At 45.7% G+C, this 25455-nt stretch overlaps 1 non-coding gene across 1 annotated transcript; it reads right to left on the bottom strand.

Annotated features, from left to right (window-relative positions):
- Positions 1-6428: 6428 nt before the first annotated feature.
- TRNAL-CAA (transfer RNA leucine (anticodon CAA)) lies at positions 6429-6501 on the bottom strand. Its single transcript has one exon. It is a non-coding gene; the product is annotated as a tRNA-Leu (tRNA).
- Between the last annotated feature and the right edge of the window lie 18954 nt (positions 6502-25455).

The raw sequence follows: 25455 nt of genomic DNA, 5'->3' as shown, positions 1-25455 counted from the left end.
TATTACGCCGCCGTCTTCGGTGCGAGTGCAATGGTAGTTTTACCGAGTCGCGTCAGCAGGATGGAGCTTCGGACCCTGCTTCTAAAGGAATAGTAATGGGAAGCTTGTTTCACGTAGACTAGAGCATGCGAGTCAGGTTATAAGGGACTGCACTTGAGCATACGTGTAAGATCATTGCTGATTCCACGCTCGCCAGTGTACCAATGCATGGTGTACCGCGTGTTTCACGTAAGTTTATCCCAGAATTAAAAACGTTGTGGCAATGAGTCGTCATGAGTTAGCCAGAGTCTTGTTTGAAGTGCGAGTAGGTAAGGAATTAATTTTCAACTGTCGTCACACGCCCCTGGTGCGTGCAATTGGCAGCGCTATCAGTCGTGTAAAAGAAGCCGACAGGCGGGTTTCGATTTTCGTGCAGCGATAGCAATTATACAAACACACCAGGCGCACACACGCTGCTGCCACAGTCATGCTGTCCTGGTATCGGCGGCCGGCGTATTTTGGCGGCCTTCTTCTGGAGACCCACTGTGCATTTGGCTGCAAAAGCGAAAAAGCCAAGTGGACGTGCCCTCATGCTGCACCCAGTCGTCCTTGCCAGAGACAGGGCAACGTTCGGGTTTCTGCTAGTGAGCTGTGTGCATATCGTGATGCATAAATGTGTCTTCAAACACTTCAAAACACGTCTCTCCGTCCGTCACGGAAGTCGATCGCTTTCAAGCTGGAGTACAGAACAGCGAGCGAATGGACCTTCGTGCTGCCTCTCCCCTACGCGCGAACTAAGCTCCGGGAACACAGTGCCCACGAAGCTATCAGCACTCCGTGCAACCATCGCAGATCGCTTTCCAGTTAGGACCAGCACAGCTACGGTACACGGAGTCACCGCTGGAGTACGGTTGATCGCGGTTGCCAATGGTTCGCAACGAGTTGAGGCCGTGTCATCGACGACATCTACGTACGAGGTCCACCAAACGTGACACTGTTCACTTGGCCAGTGCTCCTTTTCCACGAAGCAGTGGTGTCACCGAAACGCAACATAATCCAATTCGAATATAATGAAGAAGCGCAACCAGCAAAACCAGAGACAGCATGCATAAAATATGTTGAATCAATTTGCTTCATTTACAAATCTTATCGCGCCATTTACTCCAACGTCCATAAGTTATGTGAGCTAAGTTTCTATAAAATGAGTGAACGCTGTTACTTATCTCCTCTTTGTCGTATCTCGGTGGTCTCTGTTAGCATTTCCGTGTTGGAACCGCGCTTCTCTGTTTCACGATAAATTCGTGGTGTTTCTCGCAATTCTACCAAACACAGCAGCATGCGACAGTGACATAGGAGGCGACTAGTAGCAATGCTGACACGCCATTTGGATAACTCCCACCGTATATTTTGCGTGCACTCTTCTCGCTTTGAATGCTTCCCCTTCGAAATAAGCTAGGCATTGTTTCGAACAGCGCATAGTTCCTGTCTTCAGAGCGATGTTGCTCACGTGGCTGCCTTGGCACCGCTGCGTTACAACGGTTGCTTACGCGCTTCATTTGCAAAGGCCATGCGAGCTTCGCTCTTTGGAAACATGGCGAGAGCGAAACAGGGACGCGAACGAGAACTGCTACGCCAATATTGAAGCGTATAGCTTTGTTTCACTGTTTCACTCATTCTCGTGGTTGTCGGCAGTAAGTGGTCGGACTATCACCGCCGATAGAATGGCGCCAATGGAAAGATTTGGGGGCAACCGAGTTGAGGACTGGTTCGTCATGGAGCGCCAGCTATGTCTTTTTGAGACGCAAACGCTGTAGAGCAATTGCTTTCGCGGGCCTGAAGGTTTAGATGCTGTGGTGGAAAGAGAGAAAGATATTTACCAAGAGAGAGAGTAAAAGAGGCGCTTTAAAAAAGAAAGAGGTGTAAAAGAAGTGTTTCCAAACGAAATGTACCATGCATTTAGGAAAACAAACGAACACGCAAACAAATAAATAACCGAACAAACAAGAAAGCTAAACTCGCTAACCCATTGAGCCTACGCAAACTGCACATTGGCAGCGGCGTCTTGAAGACGGAAATCCTTCACCGCACCACTATATGATCAGATATACGCCCAGAAATTCGATCAACATGCTGTCATTGTATTTTTGCTTCCGTTATTAACATTCTCAAGAAGTCGACAGAATTGGGAAATGAGAGTATCGCGTCGGCTATAGCGCGTAAGTAAGGCAGCACCCAGCCATTGCGTCGTGAAATTGTTGGGGTCTTTCAAAGTAGGAGAGCTGAAGCCTGATTTGTGGTGGTTCTAGATACAGGAATCCAATAAATTGTGTTGATCCAACAATTCAATGGATGGTATGGTATGGTATGAAGAACTTTATTTGGTCCTGAAGGTCAACCATATGTTGACGCGGGCCGCTCCCACGTTGGGACTGTCAGGCCGAGCCCTTCAGCCACATCGCGGGCCTTCTGGACTGCCCGTAATTGGTCAGAGAGTGATTCCCTGTGTAGCATTTGCCGCCACTATCATTCTCCCTTGTCACAGTCTGTGAAGACCGCGGGGCACTGCCAAAGCATGTGGTCAAGAGTAATGATGCCATTGCACTTATTACAGTTGATTTGAGTTTCCCTCTCAGGATAAATCCTGTTAATAAAATCTGGACTTGCGTATGTTAGATTCCCTGAATTCCAGGCCGGCTCTGTGCACATACACGGGGAAGTCCACACCATACGTCACCTGGGTACCTATAACGTAAAACTGTTCCTATCTATATTTGTTCCAATCTTGTGACGTCAAATTTATGTAAACGCCGACGCAAGTATCGGGGGATGACTCGCAGCTTTGTCTTAACAGGCAAATCAAACGCTACCCTTGTCTCTTGGAGGTCACTTTCGTTTCCTTTAAAAACGAATACCATTGCCTGTGGAGGATCGCATAACAGCAGATTTGTTGAAGGATGGTGGGCATATTGTTCTAGAAAAAACTGGCCACCTTGTATACGCAATGCCTCATGACCTCGAGCGTACCAGGATCTTGCAAGAACGCAAAAATATTTTTAATCTATAAGGGGACGCCAATGACGCGAAAAATTATAGACCGATTAGCTTACTGGCCGTTGCCTACAAAGTATTTACTAAGGTAATCGCAAATAGAATCAGGAACCCATTAGACGTCCGTCAACCAAAGGACCAGGCAGGCTTTCGTAAAGGCTGCTCAACAATAGACCATATGCACTCTATCAATGAGGTTATAGAGAAATGTGCGGATTATAACCAACCTATATATATAGCTTTCATTGATTACTATAAAGCATTTGATTCAGTCGAAACCTCAGCAGTCATTCAGGCATTACGGAATCAGGGTATAGACGATCCGTATATAAAAATACTGAAAAATATCTATAGCGGCTCCACAGCCACCGTCGTCCTCAATAAAGAACGTAACAAAATCTGAATAAAGGAAGGCGCCGCGCAGGGAGATACGATCTGTCCAATGCTATTGACAACGTGTTTACAGGAGGTATTCAGACACCTGGATTGGGAAGAATTGGGGATAAGAGTTAACGGAGAATACCTTAGTAACTTGCGATTCGCTGGTGATAGTGCCTCGCTTAGCAACTCCGGGGACCGACTGCAATGCATGCTCACTGATCTGGAGAGTCAAAGCAGAAGGATGGGTATAAACATTAATCTGCAGAACTTCCGGCGGAATCAAGCGATGGTACCCAAAATGGCCGATGGCACAAAGAGTAAAAGCAATTAAAGAAATCCTTTGATTGACCTCAATTTTTTCGCGGAGGTTGCTGTAAACAAAGTAAATGAATGCCTTCGAAATAAAAATTTGGTACATTTGGATATGAGTGGGAATCTAACGCTGGCGTACGACTTGCAAATGAGTACGCTGCCCAAGCACCTCGGTGGCTGCACGGTTCTGGCTGACTAAAAGTGGGCCTAGTGCGTATGCCATAGCACGTCACATCGCAGCCATCTGCCTGCGACGTTACAGTAAAGTGACTTAAGGTGGAGTAAAGTGAATTAGGGTGAAGTGAGTGAACGTGAATTGAAGTGTGTCAAGGCTGAATAAGTGGAGTAGAGCGTATTAAAGTGGATTGGGGTGGAATAAGCTTGCTTCAAATTAGAGCAAGGTGGATTGAGTTGGGTTCCGGGTACATAAAGTGATATAAGGTGGATTAAGCTTGGTACAAATTATAATAGGGTGCATTCAGGTGACCTAATGTTGCTCCTAATTAGAGCAAGGTGAATTGAGTTGAAATTGTGAGGGACAGATGACAATGTATTACGTAACATATCATGGAAGTAAGAAATTAGAGAAGTATAAATGCTTTCGCATTCAAATCCCGTAGGGATACTTAGGTGTTTACCATTTCGGCTACTGTGTTCTTCACCGCCACTACAACGTGACATTATGCTCACCATGCTTGTCCATCAGCCGTCGAGTACTGGAAATCATTTTTATAAATATATTATGATGACCGTCTAATGTTTCCTGCATCCCTAAGCTTCTCGAGGCTAAACTTCAGTCATACATGTATGTAACAATCATAGCAGTTATCGATGGTCAGAAGTTCGGTTTCTCTGTATACATTTCACCAAGTATATGTCGGAAACGAAAGCTAAACCTTTTAAAGCACAGGCTGCTCCATTTCTTCTCAAAGGCCTCCTTCATCCTATTTGCGACACCGACTTGCCCAATGTGCCGATGATTACTCACAGCAGACGACAGTTTTCCTATTTTAAAGGTAGGTAATAGTGGGCTTATAAAAATATTTTTGTGACTTGAATATTGCAGAGGGAGGGTAGGACAATGCTAATAAATCAACAGCTGCTCACGTCATCTCTATCAGCGGACAGTTCGTCAGAAACGCTAACAGCCTGATTTGTTAAACTATTTCAATGTCACAAGGAATGGTTAGCAAGTGCTTAATAATTATCCTGTTAGCTTTTTGCCCATGCTGTGTACTTGCGCTCTTCAAACTCCTTCCGTGAAGAACTCATTAGAGTACACTTATTGGCCTAAATAAATATGTTCTTCAAGAGCATGCACTAGAAATGTACCCTTCTTCCTTTGGTAATACACATTTCGATGCCACGTACTTGCCAACCTATTTGGGACTACTCTCATTGTTGCCATTGCACTCAGCGGCCACATCAGCTGCGGTAACTTAGTTTTATTCAGGAATAGAATAGCCATAAATTTCTTTTTTTTTATCCTCCTTTCACGTGCCAGTGCTTCCAGCATAGGGCATGTTGTGCGTCATAGGAACGCTGTGCGTAGCGTACGGACAACGCCAGTTATCCGTTCTCTTCCATTGCGCTAATTGGGCTTTTGCCGCCATACGTATACTCAGGCATGACGTCGATGCCAGGAATGCGGCTGGAGCACCTTTATGATTGGCTGTTGGAATGATAAGTAGCATCATAAGGATCAGAAAACATGTCAATTGGTATGCATTGTGCCAACGTCATTTCCGCAGTGCATCGTCACTCGCGAACCACTTGCGAAAGGGCCATCCATTAGAAAACAATGGCAAATATTCATTACCTGTAGTCGTTGAGTACGTATAAATAGGAAAGGCACTTCACATAGAAACACAGTTCAGATACACTGCAACCATAGTCTTTGTAACTGCCCAATGCCAGCAATAATGCGAGCCGTAGTGACTGCTTTTCTTGTTGGCCTCGTAGCAGATGCCTACGCTATAAGCACCCGGGAACCACCCCTCTCGAATCACCTTGTGGAAGTACGTAAACATTTCCTATCCTCTGTACGTGTACTTATGTGTACAAAGTGGTCCGATTTTCTATTGAGAAAACATGCTTTGAAATAGATAGAAATAGATACGGTACATTGGTTTTTCAAATCCTTTACGGTGCTATGATTGCTGGTGTTTTTCCTGTATAGAACGCCTTTCTTCATTCATGAACGTCAAATAGAGAAACCTGTTATATTACAGGCGCATGCAACGTGTACTAGGTACCATATTAGATAAAGTAATGCAACCACAACACGCTTTCTATTTGTGTTTATGTGCGTGCGTATGCTATCTCACAAACGTTTTTTTTTACGTCTGCGAGAAAGCCCACTTCAGACTGTCCCGTCCCTTTGCGTCGATTTTTTTTCATTAGTGCATCGTCCTTATGTCTGCACCTCTTTATCTCAGACTAGATTGCGGCCTATATATATATATACACATATATATATATATATATATATATATATATATATATATATATATATATATATATATATATATATATATATATATATATATATATATGTATATGTATATATATATAAATATATATATATATATTATGAGAAGCCAACAAACACTGACACCAAGGACAACATAGAGTAAATTAATTGTGCTTAATAAATGGAATGAAGAAACGATAGATTAACGGAAATCAAAGTGGAGGAAAAAACAACTTGCCGCAGGTGGGAACCGAACCCACAACCTTCGCATTTTGCGTGCGATGCTCTACAAATTGAGCTACCGCGGCGCTGTTTGCCCATCCACTTTATTGGGTATTTATGTGGACTGGTAGTACCCTGGAAACCAGGGTTGGTAGAGCATCGCACGCGAAATGCGAAGGTTGTGGGTTCGGTTCCCACCTGCGGCAAGTTGTTTTTTCCTCCACTTTAATTTGCATTAATCTATCGTTTCTTCATTCCATTTATTAAGCACAAGTAATTTACTCTATGTTGTCCTTGGTGTCAGTGTTTGTTGGCTTCTCATGATATGACTAATAAAAATCGGGCCCCTCGGTTAACCCCCTTTCTTCTAGATTATATATATATATATATATATATATATATATATATATATATATATATATATATATATATATATATATATATATATATATATATATCTTTAATAAAACAGGGCAGGGCAGTGAATGCCCTGCCCTGTTTTTACATTAAATTACCTAGCCAATATTTTGCACACAACCGAAAGAAAGCCAGTGATTCTACAATTATTCGACTGCCTACGGTCATGGACAGAAAATTTCCTAAAGAAAGTAAAGGAGTTGCAGCAAGGCATTTTGGAATAAACAACTAAGACTAAACAACGCCTTAATGAATATGTACTTACTTTTGGAGCAGGAACTTGCAGAACAACAAAGCTTGAGGGTTAGCTAAACACCGAGCAATGAGCGATAGAAGGAAAAATGATGGTCGTAATGCTAAGAGACTGGAAGCCAGTGCTGTCGACTATAAATTAAGCGAAGGTAGCCGGCATCCTAGTTGACACTGAGAAAACGAAGTGTACTTGAGCAGGACATGTGACGAACAAAGCCTGTTGCCTCTGGAGTAGGGGATGGGTGCTAATGGAACAGAAACACAGTCGAGGTCGGCAGAGAATCAGGCAGTGTGATGAGTATAAGAAGTTTGCACGGATACGATGCAGTCAGTTGGCAGAAGGTAGGGGTAATTTTATGTCAAATTTTATCCCTTCGCACTGCTGTAGGCTCAAGAAAGCAGATGATTGCAACTTCGAAAATTAACAGCTTGTCACATGCAGTAGTCATATCTTTACGACATATGCGTAGGTGAAGGAGAATAAGCAGTTGAATTTGATCAAGGAACCCGCACGGGTCCCGAAACGTCTCTGTGTGTTTTTTCACCTTGACTTGGTCAGTGGCCGTAATTTCTTCATCATCATGTTACCTGACCAGACGAATTTTCGTCGTACTCTTGAGTAGACGAAGACTCTGTTTTTGACTACAAATTAGTACCGTTTGCTTTTGTGTTGGCGATCTCACCTAACTTGATGTTTCGCTCTATGCGGTCTGAATAAATACCTCTCTGCTTGTAATGTTTATGGTAGACAAACCGCATTGTAACGTGGCACCACGGAACGTTCCCTAGCCCACATGTGACTTTCTTGCCTTCTGCGCCGCAACCAGAAATGAACAACGACGCGAACTGGAGAGCCTTCATCATATGTGCGCCTACCCCTAGCGCTTGAGTGCCACTATGTAGACTCACAACCACAGTCGGTGCGACGTGAAGGCCTAGAAGTACTTGGCAGTACCCGTTCCTTTGGAAGAAAATTGGGACAACACGTCGATGAATGGCTAAACCATGGAACGCGCAGGAGTATAAAATGAGCAGGACACACACGCCCTGCTTAAAAATTGCTAAGAAATTGCTAGAATTAAACCCGTCATGATGAAAAATTGCAGGACGCTTAAGCTACGCCTTCAAGAGTGGAACGCGACAGCGTTCCCGTCGACCCGCCAAGGTGTGTATGACAATGGGCTACGGCACAGCGATCACTTACGAGGCGCCCCGAATCGGATGCGGTGAGCGTCGAGCAACGCAGTGTTCGGCGCGGCAACGATATTTGCGCCTGAGCAAGCGGAACGAACCTAAGAACTCGGTGTCTCGGAGGGGGAAACGATGCACGCCAGCCAAACGTCGTGATCGGCACGGGCAGAGAGATAGATAGATAGTGATCTAAAGAAAGGAGGACGCTTGATTCTGCAACGCGTGAGGGAGCAAGGCGAAGCGTCATCAGGGGAGAGGGAGTCCGGGCCGCGACGCGCCGCGCACCGGTCCTCGCACAGCCCCTATGCGCGCCTGGCGAGCCACCTGTCGGGGCAGCGCCGTACACTGAGAGGAGGGGGTCTTCTCTGTTTGACGCAAGATGGCTCTGCGTGTGAGGAAAGCGCAGATGAAATGTAGCGGAAACGCACTTCGCTACTCGTGTAACTGCGACTTCTGTAAGTTACATGTTCATAATTACCGATATACACCGCAGTATAACTTTCTACGGCTCATTTCTAAGGCAACACCGCATTCACTAGAGGCGCTTTTGTACCGTTTTGAAGCATCGAACTCATGGCTGAGTGGTAACGTCTCCGACTCGCACTCCGGAGACCCTGGTTCGATTCCCACCCAGCCCATCTTGCAAGTTGTTTTTTATTCATGTAGTGCCTGCCGGGATTTATCGCTCACGGCCAACGCCGCGGACGCCGACACCGACGGCACCGGCTTTTCTGCGACACGAGCTCCTTAACGCTGTCGCGTTAAAATCGTGCTGAGCTTATCCCTACATCACGTGCCCAGCTTTCCAGAGACGACCCACATACAAGAGGAGGTACTAGCGTCGTCTAAACAGGAGGAGCTGCGCCTGTCAGGAGGGGATAACGATGCATATCTGCTCAAGGAGATCACCGAGGGCCTACGCTATTTCCTCATCTGGAAGTGTAATGTAAACTCCGTGTCCGTGACATTCTCGCACCTCGAGACATTGAATACGTGCCTCATTGCGAGCCCGTTCGGTCAGTCGGCCAACATAACGATGATGATAAGGATTAGTGTAACGTCGTCGTCGGACTTCACCTCAAGGTTACGTCAACTCGTTCGCGAATAGCTGCTTAAATAAAAAGAAATTGTTCTGCCGGCACCAACTTTCGCGGGTGCCTGTTTATCACTTACATCACATTCTCACGGCCTACTACTGTATGCCCATTGACGAACGCTGCAGGCGTTGATGACTTTCATTTAATTCAATTTTATTTCTTTAAGGACCCCTAGCAGGGGTCTTTAACGGGTGGGGATACGTCATAAACAAACAAGTGTTATAGTGCATTCGATTCTGTAAATAAAAAAAAAATAAAAGGAAAATAACACTTTACGGAAGATGCACGTACAGTGGCACCAGACTTGAAGAGGTCCGAGTGCCGCGGCAACCCTCGTCCCGCCACAGCCGAACGTGCCTGCATACATTGAAAAGATGCGGGCGTATCACCTCCCGTTGAGTGTTTTAGCAGTAGTGTCACTGGACACATATCAGAAATCAGCGAACGCCTCCTAGCGATCACGGATACACGATGTAATCATGGGACGTGGGTGCTCGATGGTGGACTTCATGTCATCGACATGTAACTGCTGGCAAAGGACGTTCAGCATTCCATCCAGAGTTCGACACCATCACTAGCTCCTGGCGCACGCCATGACAGTACAATGCAGTTTTCATACTTAGACTAGCCCAGTTCCTTATTATAGAGTTCTAGAGTTCTAGAGTTTAGCGGCATGAAAAGTCAAAAGAACTACAGAACGTAGAATAACAGTTGTTTGAGGTATTACAGATTAAACTTTCTTTTACAGTTTTTGAATACGACGACTGAGAAGATTTGGACGTATCTGCAGAGCTACACGGACCAACCCATGTGCATCAGCAGAACTAAAAAGTCATTGTCAGAGAAAGAGTATAAGTGTCGTCTGTGTACTGATCTTTATGATCCGTGAGTACTTTTGTTTTCTTTCGCCCTTAAAGTAGAAATGAGATCGTACATGTTGTCCTGGAGATTTCATAGCATCTCCCTAAATATCTCCTGTGGCACAGTTATTTAGAAAGCAGGAATGCTTGTTTAATGCGTAAGGAAACGGGCGGCGAGATCCAAAGCGCTGCGGTAGTGCAACCACGCGAGCAGTGCGAACCGGCGCCTTTTTTATTACATTTGTTAATCAGCAAAAATGCTCAATTCCTGTGATATAAGCGTATACCAACAGAGAGGGGTCATAGAGGGGCTAGGGCCGACATGAAGGGAAAGCCTCACGAGCGCGTCGAGGCTAATCAGAAGAGAGAGACAGACTCTTAAACGTAGTTTACGAGGGACAAAAATCCTGCATGCATTGGCTGCGTTTCGTATGAGGTCGGTTCGTACGGCGTGTTCCGAGATACTTCAAAATTTTGGCCTTTAGGTTGCATTGCTGATAATATCATCGCACCTCGACCAATTGTATATGTAGTCGGTAGTAACATCTCCCGTTGGATGACGGCGAAAATGCATGTTACTGGCCGAGCGCTGCCGATGTGATAAAAAACGTGGCTTGTTTCATATTTCGAGGGCTTTCTTTACAAGCCGGAAAAAAGGACTACGTCAAACGTATATTTTAGTTCTGCTATCAATCGAATCCACACACAGTGTTTCGTAGGAAACTGAACCATGTCATTGTTCCTTGTCAAGAATGGCGAGCTGCGAAACAAGGTTGCCACACAGTTACGACAGGGCGACACGACGCGCACCTCTCCCTCTCCGTCGCTGCAGCTGGGAGGCGTTCAAAGAAGCGGCCTTTGCGCTGGAATCCGCCGCCTTCCACCCGCCCCATCGACATTGTGACGGAACTAGTTCGGCGTGTGTGAACAATGGTTCCGGAGTTCCCCAACGCGGAGCTGATTTGACACGCATGGACAAGCTGCCGTGGGGACGACGTATTTTGGTGCGTCTCACGCTTCGGCGTGGCACGGAACAACGAGCGACCCTCGATCGGCACCGATAGTTCCCGGAACGGCACCCCGCCAACGCCGTCGTCGGGCATCAGAGCGCGGTTGCCTTTGTGTACGTAAACTGATCTGCAGAGCAGCGGCGAGTTGGTGATGAGTAAACGAACAGTCACCGCGTCGTATGACCGGCGGATCGAGTGTATAAAAACTGTGGTTGTGCGAATGCTGAGGACACTTCTTTTGAGCAGTCATGTTAGACTGAGTCACTTCTCTCATGCAGTCATGTTGGACTGATACTCTTTTTCTCAAGCAGTCATGTTAGACTGATTTAATTTCTGTAAATAAACCCTTTCCTCGTTCTCGATGAGAAACAGTTCTTCACTTCATCAACGATCTCAGCGTAAATAAGTTGGACGACGGCATGGGCCAGCTACCTTCGAATTCATGCCGTACTCCAATCTTGGCAAAGGACCACGGACGATGGGATTGAGCCCCCAATCCTGACATCCTATGCTTACCTTGTCATACTTTTGACTCCTCGGTTGAATGACGAGCGTCTCCACACGTCGATGCCCATGATACTTTCGCCGGCACGCGATCTCGCAGTATGCGGGAAGCAGACGTGAAGCACAGGCCAACGTGTGTATTTAACGATATTTGTTATCGTAGTCTTGCCAAATACAAGAACTCGCACACATAAACATTTGGAGGTTAAGAAAGAAGCTTGAGAACAAGCCGAAAATCGGGCATTGAGTGATGGGACGAAAAAAGTTAGGCGTAACGCTGAGAGACAGGAAGACAGGAGTGTGCATCAGAGAACATCTGTGGTAGCCGATATTCTCATTGACATTAAGGGGAAAAAATGGGGCGGGCCAGGCCATGCGATGTCAGATAATCGATGCATAGTTAGACTTACGTAATGGGAGCCAAGAGAAGGGAAGCGTATAGTTGAAGACGGCAGAAGGAGGAGGGTGGGGCGATGAAATCAGGAAGTTTGACAGTACAACTGGAAATCAGCTGCAGCAAGACCTGAGTAATTGGAGATCGTTGGAAGTGGTCATCGCCCAGGCATAGGACATAACAATGAACTTATAATAATGATGATGATGATACATAACACAGCTCACGCTTCTTTAGACGAATTTTTCCTAACGCACCAGTAGCTTTAATGAAGTGTTAGAAGATGTATGGTTTGGGCTGGAACTTTGATAATAAACTCGTAACACCCGCAAAACAAATGGAGGACGCTGAAGGATCACATTTACAAGTGGAACCCAATGGCATTCAAAACAATTGGCTGGGGCTTAGCTAAGGTTAAGCCTGGTTATCTCGAAGCGAAAAGGTTCGGTGATGCTTTTGGTTTAGTTTATGGTTATGCTTTATGATTTAGCCTGTGGTTATGCTACGGTTTAGCTTATGGTTATGCTTTATGATTTAGCCTATGGATATGCTTACGGTTTAACTTATGGATATGCTTATGGTTTAAGTTATGGATATGCTTACGGTTTAGCTTATGGTTATGCTTTATGATTTATCCTATGGTTATGCTTATGGTTTCACTTATGGATATGCTTTGGTTAGCTTATGGTTATGCTATACGTGTGCCTTGTGTAGTTATGCGAATTGCTTATCAATGATAAGTGATGCAGGATTATTAAACTTCATTCTACGTTCTTGGGCACATTGTCGTGCGATTTCTGTACAGCCATAAACATAGCTCTCTGTATCGGTAGTATCACTCTCCTCTCCTTCCGTGTTGAATGCGCACGCCCATTCTCCGGCAAGCGGTTATATAGTCGTTCTCCGCGATAAACACGCGCTTGCGGCGAACGTCAAACGCGGCTACTGCCGGCATATCGCGCGGCAGTGGCCACTTGCGCCTACTCCGAACACGCTCACGGAGCCAATTCCGACATACGCTCGCGAAGCGCGGTGTTGACTAGCGTAGTGAAACTTTTGGCTTCAAAATTTCTGCAGGGTGCTCCTCACGCTTCCCGGCAACTGCAACTTATGTAACCGTAATGTTTAGCGGGAAGCGCTGGCAGCGAACGCTATGAACGAAGTCGAGCTTTCTTGTAGAAACGCGGCCTCATGCGTGGGAGGTTGTGCACAGCCGCACCGAAAAGATATCTAATTTTGAGGTTTCTGTTATTGTTTCGCAGTTTTAATGTTTCATTATGAGAAGATATAAGATAAAAGGCACGTGCTTTCGGTGTTTTGTTTCATGAGGTTTGTCTGTGGGCTGTCACTCTAAAAATTCTGAGAAATACCTTTCTCACGAATGTTAGACAAGATGTGAGCATCTTTAGTGATAGAATGGCGTGGCAATATTACCCGCGTATACCGCTTGTTGTACAGCAAGGCGTGGCACATACATATACCTAAATATATACGGGAATTTCTGCGTACGGGGACGCCGGTGCCAGACGCTAACACCGGATTTGCGGCGACAAGGGGCCCTTAACGCTATCGCGTTAAAATAAGTACCAACATTGTGATAGTCATGACGTCCTGAATTATATTTATTGAACCTAACTATTATTAGCAATAAAAGGAGAATAATCAGGAGAACGTGTGAGAATAGTAGCTACCTCAAGTTACTGCACATTTGGGAAATTAGTTACATTATATTACTTGTGGCATTATTTTTGAAATAAAAACATGCAGTAATATTTTTACCCCTTTACAGATTATGCAAGGATGAAAGTGCATCTATAGAAAGTACAGAAGGTGGTTATCCCACGCTGGTTGTCAAAGACGAAGGTAAAACGCGCGCCAACCACATTTCCCTGGCGATTAACTGTTGCTTCCAAGACATAGTGTTCATCTGAGTGCAATGACGTTCAGAAAAAAAAAAAACCTTGCTGCCATGCAATCTGACGAAACTCTTAGCTTGATCTTGATCGTAACAACCATTTGATGATACATTTTGTTCCCCAAACATTGTACCAGTAGGAAGGTTTCCTAAATAATAATAAAAAATTGTGCCAGTGCTTCATTGGCAAGCAATGAAAATTAATTGATATACTTGCATCTTTGCTGCTATCCATTGTACTTTGAACAATTATAACAGTTCAGTGGCACTCTGGTAAAAAAGCGCTAAAGATATTAAACAATCGCGTCTCTGTATTTTTTCAGATATTTAAATGCTTTCCCTCTTTAAATTTTTAGTCTTTAATCCATTGAATTATTTTTCAAAAATTTTAATTCAGGTTTTTATTAGAGAACGTCTAATACTGTCATTCTTTCAATGCAATTGAAAAATTAATTTCTTTGACTAACAAGGACTTCTTTTATGGAATACTTACGCAGCATACATTAATGGGCCTACCAAAAATTAGAATTGATTATGAATGCCACTTTACTCGGACCTGGACTTAATAACCGGAACCATGAAAGTACTGAGTCATGTGCTTTTGATCTTTAAAGTGCTTCACGCGTGCATTCAAGGAGTTTAAGTTTCGTAGATTTATTTAACCCTGCATAAACAGCTCGTGATAGCAATAATCATGGTCCCCAAAGTATTTTGTGTTTATATTTTACTAAGGAGTGTTTATTAATTTATTCCACTATTTTGATGCTATTAGGGCCCAAAGGGTGTTAGAGAGGGGGGGGGGCTGTAGAGTGTAATATTAATACTGCAAGCACTATTAACGTACTTCGTCGTTTTCATTTGTACATAGCCATCATCATCTTCCCTGTTCTTCGACTTCTTCGTGCGTGAGCTGGGGGCGTTGCCTTTTGTGGAATAAACAGCGCTGGAGAACTTGATCGGTCACGGTATTATAAAGTGGTGGCGGTACGTCAAGATCCCGACGTCCTCTCGCGTTCCCGTCCTCGCTGGAGCTCCGTTCTGGTCGCCGCCTGCACCCAGCAACCCCTACAACAATGGCCACTTCCAACCCCGGCCCTTCCGGCGCCTCAAACCCTACCACACAGACGACCCCACCTGCGGCGCCCTCTTGGACTGTGACGAGCCCTCAGCGCGATCCCCCTGTCTTTGCGGGACTTCGCGGTGATGACGTAGACAATTGGATCGACCACTACGACCGCGTGAGTTCTTGCAACAAGTGAAACGACACCCAGAAATTCAGGCACATCGCCTTCTACTTGACCGGTGTTGCAAAGACGTGGTATTTCAACCACGAATCCGACATCGTGGATTGGTCCACGTTTACCTCGAAGCTGCGGCAAATCTTCGCTTCCTCGTCTGGCCGTGCAGAAGTCGCCAAACAGAAGCTGGGAACGCGCCGCCAACTTCCCCAAGAGTCTTACACCTCATACATAGAGGATGTCTTGGCTCTGTGCCGCCGTGCGAATCCTAGCATGACGGAAGTCGAACGCGTTCGCCACATCCTAAAAGGCATTGGGCCTGTCGTGTTCAACGCCTTAATCGTGCAAAATCCGGCTTCTGACCAAGACATCACTTCAACGTGTCAACGCCTCGACGAGCTGCAGTCTATTCGTCTTCCACATGACAGCAGCGATCCTCAGGTTCCTCATTCTCCAGATCTACGTGCTCTTATCCGCACCATCATCCGCGAGGGGTTTCAACTACAAGACCTAAAGCGTCTCCCTGCTGCCTGCGCACCACCCCCCACCTTCGACTTGCGCGAGGTCGTAAAGCAGGAGTTGACAGCGATGACTACACCCACGACGCATCTTGCTCCTGTAGCGCGCTCCACACCTACCTACGTGGATGTTGTTTCGCTACCCACCCCTACCGTGACTTCCGTGCCTACTGGCGTTTCCTATGACCATTTGGCTTCGATGGGAACCAGAGCACTTGCTACGCCATCGTACCCTCAGTGGCGTCCACCTCGTCCAGTTTGTTTTTACTGTGGTGTACGCGGCCATATATCTCGCTTCTGCCGCTGGCGCCAGCAGGCTGAAAGGCGAGGCTATGCTGAGCACGAAAGAGACCGCACTCGCCGATCAGACGACTGCTATCCCGGACCGCACTCGTCCCTCAACAGCGTTCTCCGTCTCCACCAGCTGCTCCCAATCTGCCTCATAGTTCCCGTTCGGCCAGACGTCGTTCTCCATCCCCTTACCGGGGCTCTACATCACCGCTTCGTCGCACTTCCCATTTTGCCGATCCGCACTCGGAAAACTAACTGTTGCAGTTTTTGGAGGGGAAACTGCTTCTCATCGGTCTTCAAAAATTCCTCCTGTTCGCCCGGCCAACATGCTTTCTGTGACTGTCGAAGGTGTTCCCGCGTCAGCTCTCATCGATACCGGTGCCGCCGTTTCTGTTCTTCGGAGTGATCTGTGTTCCCGGCTCCGTAAAGTAAAAACGCCTTATCTTGAACCTATTTTGCGTGGTGCTAATAATGCATTCATTCACCCTGACGGACAGTGTACTGCTCGTGTTCTCATCGACGGCATACGCCACCACATCGAGTTTATCATCCTTCCAACGTGTATCCATGAACTTATACTTGGTTGGGACTTCCTACATTCTGCTTCAGCCGTCATTTCATGTAGAGAGGAAGTTGTCCACATCACGGATATAGAGCTTGAACCTGTTGTGGACTCTTCACTTTCATGCGTGAACTTGGCCATCGCTACAGACTCCGTCCTGCGTCCTGGTCACGAAGACGTTGTAGCCACAACGTCTAGTCAGATCGCCGACGGAGACGCCCTAGTCGCCCCTTCTTCCCGCTGTACTTCTCGCGGAATTCTCATTGCCACCTGTCTCGTCCGGTTTTCACGCGGCAGCGCCCTTCTGTCTGCTTGCAGCACGATCCCAGATCCTGTGATGCTGCCCAAAGGGATGACTGTGGCAACCATCGCCGACACTCAACCTCTCTCTCTAGTCACGCTTTGCCCTTCTTCATCGCCAGCACCAACCTCAGGTTTGGATGATTCTTTCCCTCCTCCAGCCGTTCTTGGTTCTGACCTAACAGCCACGCAGTCCGAAGCCTTAATGGTGGTCTTGGCAAAACACAAACTCTGTTTCGATAGCTGTTCCCCTGTGTTGAGCCAAACTCCTGCGGCTACACACCGTATCGAAACCGATGGTTCCGCTATAATACGACGACGCCCCTATCATGTATCGCCGTCCGAACGAAAGGTCATTGAACAACAGGTCACTGGCATGCTTGCGCGGCAGATAATACGACCTTCATCTAGCCCATGGGCGTCTCCCGTGGTCCTGGTAAAGAAAAAAGATGGCTCCGTTCGCTTTTGCGTGGATTATCGAGCGCTCAATAAGATCACACGCAAGGACGTATATCCAATACCTCGAATTGACGACGCTTTGGACACACTACAAGGGGCGGAGTATTTGTCCAGCCTTGATCTTCGATCAGGATATCGGCAAATTCCGATGAACGAGACTGACAAAGAAAAGACCGCATTCGCTACACCGGATGGCTTTTATGAATTTAACGTGATGCCTTTTGGCCTTTGTAATGCTCCTGCCACATTTGAGTGCATGATAGACAACGTACTTCGTGGTCTAAAATGGAAGACATGCCTCTGTTATCTGGACGATATTGTCATCTTTTCGTCTGACTTCAGCCAACATCTTCATCGATTAGACGAAGTTTGCAAGTGCCTTGCGAATGCTGGTCTCCAGCTCAATACAAAAAAGTGGAAATTTGCAAGCAAAACAATAAAAGTATTGGGTCACGTCGTCTCAAAGGATGGCATCCAGCCTGACCCCGAAAATATTAGTGCCGTTCTTCAGTTTCCTCGCCCCCAGCAACAGAAAGATCTACGTAGATTCCTCGGCTTGGCACCCTATTTTCGTAGGTTTATACGCAACTTCGCAGCAATAGCAGCTTCTCTACACAAGCTACTGGTTACCGGTGCCTCTTTCACGTGGACTAGCGACTGCGAGTCGGCTTTTCAAGCTCTTAAGCGGCATCTTACTTCCGGACCAGTGCTTCGCCACTTCGATAATCGTGCCCCCACCATACTCCATACTGACGCAAGCGCTCAAGGTATTGGCGCAGTACTTCTGCAACGTAATGCAGTATCTAAAGAGCAAGTCATAGCATATGCCAGCCGAACACTTTCTCCAGCTGAGCGGAACTACACCATTACAGAGCAAGAGTGCCTGGCTATCGTTTGGTCAATTCAGAAATTTCGCCCCTTACCTTTACGGCCGCCACTTCACCATCGTCACCGACCATCATGCTCTGTGTTGGCTGTCATCAATTAAAAACATGTCAGGACGCTTAGGACACTGGATACTCCGCTTGCAGGAATATGACTTCACTATAACGTACAAGTCTGGAAAACGCCATCATGATGCAGACGCATTGTCTCGCTGTCCACTCTCACTCTCTCCAGGTAACGCGCCGTGGTCTTCCCAACCAAGTCGTTCCGATGCTACGCCTGCCTCTCACCAACTCTCGATAACGCCCCTGGACCAAGTTACGCTGTCATCACGCTCTGATTTCGTCTCGCTTCTGCGGGCCGACTCCTACTGTCGAGCTCTCATGGATCGCCTTAGTGTGTTCGCCAAACCACCCAACAGCCGCTTGCGACGCCAACTTCGACAATTCCGCCTTCAAGGTGGCGTGCTACACCGCTACGTTTACCACCCAACAGGTCACCGATGAGTCCCAGTTCTACCTCGCTGCCTTCGTTTGCGGGTATTAGAGGCACTTCACGACGATGTATCGGCTGGCCATTTAGGCTTCCACAAGACTTACGACCGCATAAAGACCCTCTGCTTCTGGCCTGGCCTATCGTCAACGGTGGCCAAATACATTGCCTCTTGTGCGTCATGTCAGCACCGCAAACGCTCGACATCCCCTCCTGCCGGTTTACTACAACCTCTCCCTTGCCCGGACGCACCTTTTGAATTTGTTGGCATTGATTTATATGGTCCCTTGCCGTTGACACCCTCCGGTCACCGTTTGATTGTCACTTCGGTCGACCATTTAACAAGATGTGCCGAGACTGCCCCTCTGCGATCCGGCACCGCTTCTGAGATCGCCGACTTTTTCTTGCGCGCCATCGTCTTGCGCCACGGGGCTCCTCGCGTTCTTCTCACTGACCGTGGCAAGGCGTCCATTTCACAAGTTCTCGAGGAAGTTCTTCGAGCCACTAATACCGTCCACAAATCTACTTCCACTTATCATCCGCAAACCAATGGCCTTTATAATTGCCATTGGCCATTATAAATGGCAAACCATTAGATATGGCAAACGAATGGCCTTTATAATACCGAGACCGATCAAGTTGTCCAGCGTTGTTTATTCCACAAAAGGCAACGCCCCCAGCTCACGCGCGAAGTCGAAGAACAGGGAAGATGATGATGGCTATGTACAAATGAAAACGACGAAGTACGTTAATAGTGCTTACAATACATAATCAAACAACAGTTATAGTTATGAAACCAGCAATACAACTCAAGAACAACTCAAGAATCCGTTCAGTAAGAGCGTTGGTAAACAATGGTGTATCTTCAGGGCAGACGCCCCAGGAAGAGATGCGGTTCCATTCTGTGCTGGAATTTGTAATAGAAACATTTGTGTAACAGGGAGGACATGTGGCGATGATCAAGACGTGATGACACGTATGATGGCTTTAAAATGAACTTCTTTTTAAAGTAGAGATTTTAAAAAAGGTAGTTTAGCATCACTAGATGCTTCAGATTCTCAATTGAATGCTGTAAATTAACGAGGCCGTGGTGCCATGTCATTGATGGAACACTGGCTGCGAAGGAATAGTCGGAGACGATAAAACGAGCTGACTTGTTCCGAGCAAATTCACTGGCGTCGGCTTAAACAATTAACCGAGGATACGATACCCATGATGCGTACTCGAGCTTCCGTGTGATTAGTTCTAGAATGACAGCCCTAAATTTTGCCGAGAAACGTTCGACGTTTTTTGAGCTAGTGCTAACCACCATGACATTTTATAAGACTTCAGGCCCTATAACGTAAAACTATTCCAATATGTTTTTATTCCAACCTCCTGACGTCAAATTTGCGTAACCACCGATGCAAGCACCGGGCGGTCAGTCACAGGGTTGTCTGAAGAGACCAATCAAGAGAGAGAGAGAGACAAAAGGGAAGGAAAGACAGGGAGGTTAGCCAGTGTAAATACCGGCTCTCTGTTCAAAGGAGGTCAGTTTTGTTTGCTTCAAAAACGAATAACATTGCCTACACTGAGCTGCTTGTCGTATCTAATTGACTGACAAGAGGTGAGGAGAACACTCAAGTGGAGAGAGATTCGATGGGGCAGAGCTAGTGCACTGAAAATTGATAACCGGATGAAGAGGGTGTTACCGGCGTCTGCGATTGGTCCGCTTTCCCTTACTTTGCTGGCGGTGGCTGGTCGAACATTGCGGTGGCATGCAATGGAAGCTTAAGAATGACTCTAAAACGGATCCTCAGCAACGAAGAGTAGCAGAATGAGGTCGTAAACACGCCGAAAGTGCTTGAGAACGTTACACGGCCACGCAAGAAGTTTTATTATACGCAAATAAACCTATGCTCTCCGGCAGGTGCGAGTAGTCAGCGCCTGAGCGATCGGCGGCAGCCATCTTTTATTCCTTTCGGAAAGGGGCAGCCTGCGGCTATTAAGAAGAGAATCCAGTTTTGTTCGGCATATTATTGCATCTTTAATGCGTACACGTCACTTTGACGCGGTGAGTTTTCGCGGTTTTGTGAGGTCGCGTGATAGGCAGGTGAAGGGGCTACAGCCCGAAAACTTTTGACTAATAGCCAGGGGCTAATGGTGAAAACGCGTCGAATCAGAAACAAGTGTGTTTCTTTTTTCTGTCAAAGAATGCATAATCAGCCTGTACAAATAATATCAGATGGGGAGGTATCGCGGTTTTCGTGACGTCGCGTGGCAGTCAGGTGAAGTGGGGGGTGGTCCAAGAAAGTTTTTGGCCGATCGCGGAGGGCTGATATCAGAATTGGAATAGAAAAGTTTGGAATAAATTTACGTTATAGTGCCCTTGGTACCAAGGAAATAAAACAAGTAGGATTGACCGGGCACCGCGTGCGTATTTTTTGGCGAATAGCAAGCTGGTCATCCTGGTCAGATGACGCTAACATATCATCGTTTATTTCAGCATACTCTTATAAAAGCTTTAGTTAATTCTACGAAATTCGCGGTCCTTCATTTATCATTGCACATTTGTGTACAATTCGCCTGAATGCTCAAGAACATGGAGCAAAGCAGGTTCCCTTGATGCTTCTTTTCCTCTTCGTCAGTCCATCTTGTAGGTTATACTACTTGATGTGATAAAGAAAGACATACTAAAGGAAACACGTCGCTAGCGTGCGAGACTGGTTGTGTGCGGCATTATTCCACAAACGTATCAGGGATTTACAAAATGTGTTTATTTTTTTCAGCTGGGGAGGAAGTCACCTACACATTTCAACATTTTAACCCGAATGAATGCTGTGGAATATTCACTTACGAAAAGAGTGAGTGTATCGGTACAAGCCGATATTTCTATTCTTAACCGTTTATGCACGAATATCGCTTTCACCAAAAATGTAGTCTAAGTATTGAAAGCTCAATGCCACTGAGTACAAAAAAAAGCCCCCTTTTGAAGACCATGTCAGTGAACTACGGACTAACTATTGGGAGGCCTGACAATTCACGGCCTCCATACTAACACCGCTTTTCAGTGAGTGCGAGTGGCAGTAATAATGACCCCAGCATCTATGTTACACCTTGACGTGCTTTTGGAAGGGAAGGCAAGACCATGAGACGTGGGCGTTATTCAGTTACACGAGGGAAACTCGTAAATTCGTTTTATTTCGCCTTTTAGGCAGGCGACTGTGGCCTAGTGTTTAGGTTAAGCCACAGGATAGAAAAATCGGTTTCATGCAGTAACCGCATACGTAAATGCATTCCAAGCGGTTTATATGGCCTCGTTGTTCAGATTTCCCGCTGCGTTAACAATTAACTTGTTTTGTTCAAAGAGATGCTAACGGAGGGCACCGCTTCAACCTATGGAAGATGTTTAAGGAAATCACTTTTCGGTTGTAGTTTTGGTGTGAATTGCCTCAGAGTGGTAGTATACGGATTTTAGATTTATGTTTGTGTTTGTGCCCCACCACGTATGCTACTAAATTTTTGCACCACGCTTTAAGGAGGCTGTTTTTAACCATTCACTGGGGCATTACAAGGTAGCGAAGAATGCTATTGCGTTTTTCTTTGAATTCGTTCCAGAAAAAGTCACGCATGCATAAAACAAAACAGTTTAAGAGAACACCTTGGGCGCCATATGAATGTCTGTTTTCCTTATTCTGCATGATCGTCTTCTGATCTCTTCTTTAAGGAGTGCCGCCGGTTGTTGTCGTCGCATGCACTGTGTGTTGATGCGAAGAACACCTGAATTAGGGAATATCTTATTTTGTTATAGCGCAAGCTTGACACGGACAACAGAAGGCACATCTGACACACGAAGCACTTGTGTCAAATGTGCCTTCTGTGTTAGATGTGCGCTGTGTGTGTCAGATGTGCCATCTGTTGTCCGTGTCAAGCTTGCGCTATAACAAAATAAGATATGCCGTACCAACAAGCCCGTATTGCTATCCTCATCGACTGAATTAGGGAAGTTGCGATGCCGTACGTTCACGGTTATGTTCACGAATATTTCAGCAACCTTAGATTTGCAGATGATATTGTCCTGTTCAGCAACACTGGGGACGAGTTACAACAGATGATTGAGGACGTTAACAGAGAGGGTATAAGAGTGGGCTTGAAGATTAATATGCAGGAGACAAGGATAATGATCAATATCCGGGCAAGGGAACAAGAGCTTAGGATCGCCGGTCAGCCTCTAGAGTCTGTGAAGGAGTACGTTTACCTACGTCGATTACTCTCAGGGAACCCCCTGACCATGACAAGCAAATGTGTAGAAGAATAAAAATGGGTTGGAGCGCATTCGGCAGAAATTGTCAGATCCTGACTGGCAGCTTACCATTCTCATTACAAACAAAGGTGTACAATGGATGTATTCTACCGGGGCTGACATATGGGGCAGAGACTTGGAGAATGACAAACAAGCTTGAGCACAAGTTAAGGACAGTGCAAAAAGCGATGGAACGAAGAATGCTAGGCAAAATTTTAAGAGACAGAAAGAGACCGGTTTGGAGCAGAGAGCAAAGGGGTATTTTGAGCAAAGGGTTCTAATTGACATGAAGCGAAAAAAGGGAGCTGGGCAGGCCATGTAATGCGTAAAGTAGAGAACCGCTGGACCATTAGGATAACAGATATGGTACCAAGAGAAGGGAAGAATACTAGGTGGTTGATGAAATTAAGAAATTCGCAGACGCTAGCTGGAATCAGTGGGCGCAGGATAGGGGTAATTGGAGATCGCAGGGAGAGGCTTTTGTCCTGCAGTGGACATAAAATAGGCTGATGATGATGAATGTTTACGGTCTCTGGTAATGCTTCAAAAAAGTGTGAAATATATTGATATCGATGTTAGTTTTGCCTCGGGTAAACGCATGAGGGAGAGCATGTGTGGAGATCGAAAGAAACGCGAGGCACCAATGTCGTAAGGAGAGTTACTGTGCTGTAAAACATAAATTGTGGCATTTGTCGGAGGCGTTGTCTGTCACATACTGCAGTCTTGTACAATGACTTATATTGGGCACATTAGGTGTCCTTTGAACAAACGGTGACGACAGTATACAAAAAAAAACTTCGCACATGTTACGTAGTGTGACGCGATTGCAGTCTTTTTGAGTGACATCTCCACAGGGCACGGTGGCGCGTGCCGTATCTTGATATGGATCTGCAGACGGCTTGCGCGCGCTGTGTTTTCCCCGTTCTTGCGTTAAAGAGATAGACAGCGCGAAGGTCACTTCGCTCACTGCTGCTGCCGCGCTTGCTCGCACCAGCGTTATGACAGCGAGTGTCCGTGCCATTTGAGTGCGATGTGTTCATGTTTGCGTGTGCACATTCACACCATGCTTATTTAGTTAGTAAGGGAATGTTTACAAGTTTATACGGCCGATAAGTTTAATATCCTTACTTGGTACAGCTGCCTTCTAATTTGCTATCGCAATCGATGCTTCGCCTGTCGGGCGAAACTGCGATTTTGCTACCAAAGATGTGAGTTGTCACGAGCACTTCTTCTGTACGAACGGTTGTCTTGCCCTTCGCGGGATTTTTGTCTTGTTTGCTCGGTTTTAAATATGAGCAGTTGTTTTTGTGGTTAAATTTACAAGTGGAATTTTCAAATGCAAATGGAACGACAGTGCATTTATACCGCAGGTTTGGAGGCGCATCCCTCTGAGCGTCAGGATTTATTCCAGCTGGATATGTTTTACAATCTCACGGGCTACAGCTCGTAAAGATAATCATCTACCATATTCAGTTTTAAATCGAATTTGTAAAGTTATGGTAGTTAGTCATTTATGCATTTTTATTCATTTATTTACTCTCTAGGCCAAATACATTACAGAGGGGACTGGGAAAAATACTATTATAAAGAGAACAGCTAGATACAGTGACTTACAATAACAATTTCAAAGAGTCATGTACTTAAACAACAGTGGTTAGTGCCTCGCGAAAACGTTGGTTGCGGATAATTGATAGAATGTGAGCAGGAAGGTGGTTCCACTCAATTGCTGTGCGTGGAAGAAAACATTTAAAAAAATGTTTTCGTTTTAAAAAATGGAATACCTACCTTATGGCGATGATCAATGAGATGGGACATATATTGCGGTGATAGAATAAATTTGTCGTGAAGATCTGTATGGTTGTACACGTTATGAAATGAATTGAAGTGGCCAAGTTTTCGACGCGCGGCTAGAGACGGAAGGGAAAGGCTGGATTTCATTGTTGTTATGCTATCAGTGCGATTGTAGTCAGAGAGAATCAAAGTCCCGTTATTTTGAACAAGTTCCAGGGCAGTGATTTATTTTACATACATGGGATCCCATACAGAAACAGCGTATTCAAACTTTGGTCGTATTACAGTTTTTAAAGTATTAGCTTAACTGAAGAAGGAACGGTGGAAAAGTTGCGACGTAAGTATCCTAGCATACGATTAGCATTGTTAATAATGTTTTTTGTGTGCTCTTTCCAATTTAGATTACATGATATATGTGCACCTAAGTATTTATAAGATGTGACGGGTTCTACCGGAATGCTGGAATGTATTTCCCGAATCTTGTCAAAGTATTGTCCGCCTCTCCGAGCAGTCGAGTTCGCGGTATAGAATTTAAATTTGCATAGGTAGCATAAAACATTCTCGATAGATTTAAGGTCACTT

Source organism: Dermacentor albipictus, chromosome 9 (genome assembly GCF_038994185.2).
Source record: "Dermacentor albipictus isolate Rhodes 1998 colony chromosome 9, USDA_Dalb.pri_finalv2, whole genome shotgun sequence".
NCBI classification, from domain to species: domain Eukaryota; kingdom Metazoa; phylum Arthropoda; class Arachnida; order Ixodida; family Ixodidae; genus Dermacentor; species Dermacentor albipictus.
This window is presented reverse-complemented; position numbering and strand designations above follow the sequence as displayed.